Here is a 7,562-nt window from a genome sequence, read left to right as displayed (position 1 = left end):
ATTCTCAAGCACGAAAGCAAATACAGATAAAAGAAACGCTTCAGCCATGGCCAGTACGTGGACTGGCAGACCAAACGGGAACCGATTCCATCGCCAAAGGATTACCGTAATTACGTCGCGGAGAAAATCCGTCTAGCCAATTTGATTTGTCTTCGATCAAGTGGCCAGACCCTCCCTCACGCCCGCTCGCCCAGCAATTCCGCGCATCTCTCAGCCCGGGGGTGGTCTATCGATAAGGATAAACGTAAAATCTAACTGCCGGTCGGTGGTTTTCCCGCGCTCTTTTCAGCGCATCCCGCGGGCGAACACCTACGCCAGCCGTGTCGGGCGAACATCAAAGCCGCGCTAGTGCACTTACACGAGATGAGCTTTTGCGGCTGAAAAGCTTCGGGGAAAATTGCAAAGATCCCGACTCGCCGGTAGAATGCTTTCGGAATGGCGTCGAAGTACCCGCGCCGTGGAATACCCCGAGCTCCTTTATCGCTTTTCATCAAATTACAGTCGAACGTGCCCCATTTTGAGACGTGCGCGACGGACATCTTGTTGCGACGCGGGTTGGATTTACTGGGAAATTCGGATCGCTTCGTCCATGGGAAACAAGGTTATGAAAGCTCTAGGTGAAATTAAACGCAGCTGCGTTCCGCTTGGAAAAGTCTGTGTATCTCCTTTCGCCATCGTTTGGAGGGTGGTAATAGTGGCCGGGTGCGGAGTCGGAGTCGGAGAAGCGATATAGTTTGGCTTAGAACCCAAAGTTGTTCTCTGTTGTATCGACAGAACGTGGAATTCCCCTGCTTTATCGATGGAGAGCTCTGCCTTCCCAACAGAGACCTCCTCTCGATCTTACCTACGTCCTTTCTTACTCGCATACTTCGCATCATCCGATCAAGAGTGGAAAATAAATTTTACGAAATGATGATCTTCGAGATGACCTACTTTACGCATGAAATACAAGTCGCACGACTGCACGCAACTTGCTCCGTTATTAAATTCAGTTATTTACGCAAAACAACTTGTTCCGTTACTATATTCAGCTATTTACACTGCCAACGTACAGCAAGCATACAACCGTTTCCCTCGCAATTGATATCGCATCTCCGATAAAATATTTGCTCCGCGTTTTTATCGCCGTTTCAATACCTTCATGAAATTCATTGCAAACTGCCACTGTAAAAGCGATCTCAAATCCTACGAACGTTTCCTATCCGCCCAATAATGCCATTCTGATCGACGACTTAAATCCTCCAGTCCCATCAGCGAGCATTCGTTGATAGCATCGAATTCAAGGGATACATTCAAACGATCATCGCGAGACGACTCGGATGTATCTCTCGTCGTATCTAGAATATTTTTGTTTGAAACGAATTGAAAAAATTGCCAAATGTAAAGTGCAAAGTGCAAAGTGCAAAGTGTAAAGTGTAAAGTGTAAAGTGAGATTAGATTTAAATTGGCAGGGACGACACACAAAAGTCGCGTGCAAAATTAAGTAATATCCATAAACACATTTGAAACATTTCGAAAATTACCGTTTGTCCCGGTAGATCGTTGAAATGTCACGCTGTGCGTCGCGGCTCGGTTATCAATAAAATTAAGCGCAATTAACGCATCGATTAAATTATCGAGCGATTAAACTTTCATTGATATACGACCAGCGGCGTGTACGCGACCGCGAACAATTCAGGCATTGTTTCCAGCGTAAATATCGCGTTGCCGTTTTGGCGTGAACTCTGTACGAGTGCCGCGGATAATCGAGGCGTCGCGACATTATCAAAATCCATGGTAATGGCCGGCGGGACGATAAAATTAGCATGAACGAGACTCCTGCGCGCGTTCGCACCTGCAGTTCAAGAGTAACGGGCCATGAACGAGTGCGCGAGAAATGGCGCATGAATGGAATACTTGGATACTCAACGACAGCTCGTGGGATTTACACGTCTCGCAGGATCATGAAAACTGACGGGTGGATTGTTGCTGGATCTTTCGGGAGGAAGTTCTTGTTTCGATGTCGCCGAAGACTACAAGATATCCAAATTTAAACGAAATTATTCGTATGATAATTGTACAATAAATAGAAAAATCTTCAGCTTTTTTTGTTTAAAGCATTCGATGTTACAACCGTATAAACGTTCCCGCGGAAACGTGTTTCCGTTTCAAGTAAGAGAGCTTTCGGCGCAAACCGGGCGCAAGATGATTCGCTTAAACCGGTTCTAGGAACTACTTAGCACACACGATGACTATGATCCCTTAATTCAGGGTGAAACGTGCCACGGGCAGCCGACGATGCGAATAACCGGATAGCGGGCAGAAAGTGTAGCTGATAGCGGCGCGGCCAAAGAGGGGAACGGAGGGAAGGGGTTGTCTCCGGTTTAATAAGACGCATCACCCGCTGAACGGTTTCGAACTTTGGATCGACTTTGATTAGAGCATCCTGCTAATGACAGGGGATCGACCGGCGTTTAATCTAATATTCAAAACTGTCTGGGTTAACTCATCAGGAACAGAATATTGGCCTGTCGGTCTACGAGGCCGTTGGCATATCTTCTTGGTCGCATTCGTTGATCCTTGACGCGATTAGTCGTTTTTCCATAAACGACGCCCGAACGGACGTCATTAGGACTGCTCGTGTCGTCTAAATCTCGAGAGGTATTTCGCGTAGAGCACACTTGTCTTCTTAGACTACTAGACTTCCAAAGCATCCTTAAAAATATTTATTAGATTGCAATTAGAGAAACGAGTTTACGTTATCAATCGAACCAAGCCGAATGGCAACAGAGCATCCCAGAGTGTACTTTCACGTGTCGCTGGTGGAAGACAAAGGGATGTCCTTACTCCGAATCGTGGCTCCTCGACCCGAAAACGTTTTGTCATTGCGTCGACTTCTGAAACATTTATCACCTGCCTCTTTCTTTCCTTCTCGGCAACCTCCGCCCCTAAGCGTGCTTCCTCCTTCCCCGCTCAAGTGGCGCAAAAAGAGAAAAAAGGAAGACCCGCTCGAGATCCTTCCTCCTCCTTTCTCTTTTCTACGCCACTCGGATCGGGACCATTTCTTTCCGTTCCAAGTGACAAGAAGTAAACGAGAAAATGCAAGTTGCACGACCGCGTGGGCGTTCGCGTAAGCGCCCTTGAAATATGATGTCCAGGGCCGTGTAATTCCATCGGTGTATTGTAAAATACGCGATCCTCAGCGTTTATTCTTCCACAACAGCCAGCGGGGGCAATTGCAGCGAAGGAATAAGACGGGAATGAGGTGAAGTCGAGTTATTGTCCGCGTTGTCTAGGCAGCTACGATTTATTGCATATTATATATTTTTCATGTATAGAAATAATTTTCAATTAGCTTGTGAATATTTACTTGTGCTATATTTCCTAATGATTTGCACTAATTAATATTGCAAATATATAAATATAAATATATATATATATTAATATATTAATATCCTTCCATTGAATGTCCTTTATTATGGGCATGTATCCTTACTACATAGTTAGCAGGTACTATTACTATTACTATTATTGTTATTTTCGTTATCATATTAATATTATGAAATTCATGACAGTTAATTAATTAGCCATTCCTATCTATCTACTCCTCAAGTAAACAAAAACGATGACGTGCTCGGTAAAAAATTAAATTTAAAAAATAATCAACTGTAAAAATCCAAATAACTAAGATCAGAAACATTCCAGAGGACAAAGTCGCCGTAAAACATTGATCATTGGTTCTATAACTGTCCCATATCGACCTCAACCCTCTCCATGCTTCCACATGGGCATGATTTCCGTTAACCCTGAAAGCACCAGATTTAGTAGCCATTCCGACTCGAGGCGGAACAAAGCCACGGAAGGAAAAGGAAAGTGTACAAAGTGCGCGAGTCTAGAAGGTAACAATGAGATGTAAGGGGTTGGAGGAGACAGAGAAAGGGTGACTCGACTCTTTTATTACTCGCTGTCTCTTGATACGGTCCTTACCACTAGCGAGCCAAGGAGACAACCGAGGTTAGAGATAGTCAGATGGCATTCAGACAAATTTCGAGCGAACCAAGAGCTCGTAAAAGCTCAGCCTCCTAGCGACCCTCGCCGTCTAAGCCCATCGGGGGTGAATGTGATCCGCCAACGGCGTATTTCGACGACACCAACAGGGGGGTTAGGGGTTGGAGGTGTCCGTTCATCCTATACCTGATTCAACCCCCGCCGTACGTCGTAAAGAGCTGCAAATTGCTGTCCACGAACGGACGGAATATATAAAATTTGGCTGTCCGCCATTTTCGCTCCATCCACTTTTGCACATGGGGAGCCGAAATCTCTGCTCGAATGGCCGCAGTTTCATCAATGTTTTTTGCAATTAGGAACCCGCCACGGTGCATTAAACTTGCTTCGCAGAGAACTCGTCCATCCGACGGGATCAAGCATTTATAGTAAATATTTCATACCGGATGTGTTTGGTTAAATTGGCCTTTTAATTCTCTTTGAGGATCACGCAGTTGTGGCCCAAAATTCTAGAATTTTTCTTTATCAAATTACTTGTACCATAATTTGTCTTTAATTTCAATTTAATATATACAATTTTTATTGCCATTATATGCTATGTTTCGCGGGATGTATCTAAAAATGGCGAAAATACAATAAAGAACCGTTCACCCTCCTCCCTCAATTTCTTCGGCGTCGCAAAATCCCGAGTATTTGGCTAATCTCGCAGCATCTATAAAAGTAAGAGCGCTTGTCGTAAAGGGGTGTTATTACGGGGTCCGAATCGATTGCTGTAATTTCTATACGGTTTTACGAAGGCGCAAAACTTTCCTTCGAATTCGTGCGTATACACCGAACGCGTTTATCTTCTTGGATGTTTGTCCGCTCAGCAGAGGGGGCGCCCCTTATTGTCGAGGAAGTTGCGACGGGGTTGGCTACGGGTTAAAAAAATATCGGAAGAAAGAGGGTGAATTTATAGTTTATTAGCTTCGAGCCAACTAGGAAGAGCAGACTATTGGGTAAAGTCCATTGAAACTTCCCTGCCTCTAGGGATAATAAAAGAAAGTAGGGAAAAAGTGAGCGAGAGAAAGAGAGAGAGAGAGACGGACAAGAAATAAAAAATGGAGGAAAAGACCGTGGCTACGGCAGACGGGAGGATCTCGTGAAGTTGGAAATCGCATAGGGACCGAGGTATTGTTCTATCGAGAACATTTTGGTCGACGATGAATAAGGACTGGGATACTGCGAGTCTATTTTTTACTGTGCGCGCAAGATGTAGAAATATTCCGTGGGTAATGGTTAGTTTTCTCTCTGAAGTTAATTACTCATTGTTACGAGGGTATTTATATAATTAAACTGCGGATATCTATGCGAGTTCATATTTTTACGGATTATTGGCGAAAATGATAAAGATATGAATTTGCATAAACATCCGCGATCTACTAATCACCCACCAGATTTTGGAGACGAATCATGGCATGACAGCACGGAACCGTTGGATTGATACACAACCATTTCAAACAGATTTTAATACGATTGTTTGTTCAATATGATCGCGCAAGAGAAGAAAATAAGCCGAGTGTCTTAACGGGAGTCACGTAGGGGGGCTTAAATAGCAAACAGCTTCCCCGTCTGTCGGGATCTATTAATTTAATACCGTGAAATCGCTTTGTTTTCCTTCTAAACAACTTCATGATGCAGTACGACAGCGGAGACCTGTTTCCGCTTATCGAGCCGGAAAATATCGAGACAGCTTACAAATTGCATGCCGGAGTGTTCGATTCCCAGCTGGAATTTAATTCCGCGCACACTCGCGCGTCCAAGAAAATCGTGAAAGTTATAGAACGCCGGGGAGAAGCGACGGGCTTCCTTTTCGAATAGAATTAAATAAGCTTGTATATTATGCAAATGCTTCTCGTACCCTCTAGCGCGTTACCCTCTTATTACTCGAGATCGGGACGTATCTATGAATCTTTAAATCGAGCCGTGTCTGCCATTGACGTCGAAAAGATTGTGAACCTGGGAATCTCGTACGAAAATGTGGATTACTTTTCATTCGGTTGGCGAAGATTCTATTTATATTAATATATATGTACATGCAATATATACTAAATCAATAGGATATCGTATCGTTTGTTTTAGAGAAATAAATGCAAACGTATGAAATATAAATTGATACCAATAATATTCCAACAAATAATACTAATATTAAACTTCCAAAAAATACCAAAGCCTTCGTAACTTTAACTTACATCTCGAAAAGCGTGCACGCATTTTAATATCAAGACCAAGAAGACTCGTTTGTTCGGAAACCATCGCGTTCAATTTAACATATGTCTGCATTCGAAGAAAAGCAAGTTCTAGACTCGGGGACGCTCGAAATACTCACGCGGAGAACGTAAATGTCGGGATGGCAAGTTGCCGCGGCACCGGTTGTACGCGAACGACGGAAAGTTTCGCGTCGAAGTTCACGTTTGGGAAAACGATACTTCACGCGACACATGAACCTAACATAACGAAGCGGCCACCGCGCGGGGGAGGCACGACTGACACGTTCGATACACAATTCAAACTTTGTGTTAATCCGGCTGCCGAGGGTTAGCTTAAAACTCTGTGAAAACTCTTTCGGCGTTCATATGTGGAAATGTAATCAATCGGAATCCCCTACTGGTGTTTTCGAGCACGTACACGAAGTTGCAACATTTAGCAGGTTTTTTTTGCACCCTCCGCCGTGTTGATTACCATTATTTATTATTGGCTTTAACATTGTATTCATTCATTACCGACATTAATTATTAACTATACGAGAAAATTCTGCAGTGCAGAATTCTTTTAAGAATAAAAACAAATGTACACATACGTTTCAATATCTCTCGAGAGGTTAACTAAATGTCCATGTTTTAATTCAGCGATACAAACAGTTTTAAAATATAACCCCGTTCCACTTTCTGCTTTGCAAAAAACTTCATTCCGCGAATTCCGTCTGTCCCTTCACGAGGAATCGCCGTCTGGGAAAGGAACCACCCTGAATAACCGCCCGGCTCGTTCGTTTCGTAGCTGGCAAAGTGATTATTCGCGCTCATCGCCTTCAAATTTCCTCGTCTGTGCAGCCGCGGGCGATTCGTGCCCGGTCTCAAAGAAGCCACGAAGCGAACGTAATCTAGGCGACGCAATACCTCTCGCTTCCGCGCAATTATCAGCCGCTGCACGCGGAAACAAAGTGTGGAATCGTATTTCGTCGTTCAGTCAATGTGGCGGGAAGTGATAAGACCGCCCTTCGACCTGCCCTCCATCCCCCTAACCCTCTAGTGTACGCTTACGCGTCTCTACGGGGTGATTTACAAGCCCTCTGCAGAAACTTGACAGGACTGTCCGTATGGAACAAAGAAGTACAGAGAGGAATCAAGTAATTCATCCCTGGAGCGAAAATGAATTTTTATTGTCGAGAGAGGGTAACGAGGAGCAACACTGAAACTATCAACTTGGTTAATTTTATTCACGTACGCTCTCGTTTATTGATACGTGGACACTTACCACCTTCGATGAATGATTTGTTACTATAAAATCTTTTGTTGCTCTCTCCGTTATTAATTTTGGAA

The sequence above is a fragment of the Hylaeus volcanicus genome, chromosome 5 (genome assembly GCF_026283585.1).
Source record: "Hylaeus volcanicus isolate JK05 chromosome 5, UHH_iyHylVolc1.0_haploid, whole genome shotgun sequence".
Taxonomy (NCBI): Eukaryota; Metazoa; Arthropoda; class Insecta; order Hymenoptera; family Colletidae; genus Hylaeus; species Hylaeus volcanicus.
Note: the sequence above shows the minus strand (reverse complement) of the source record.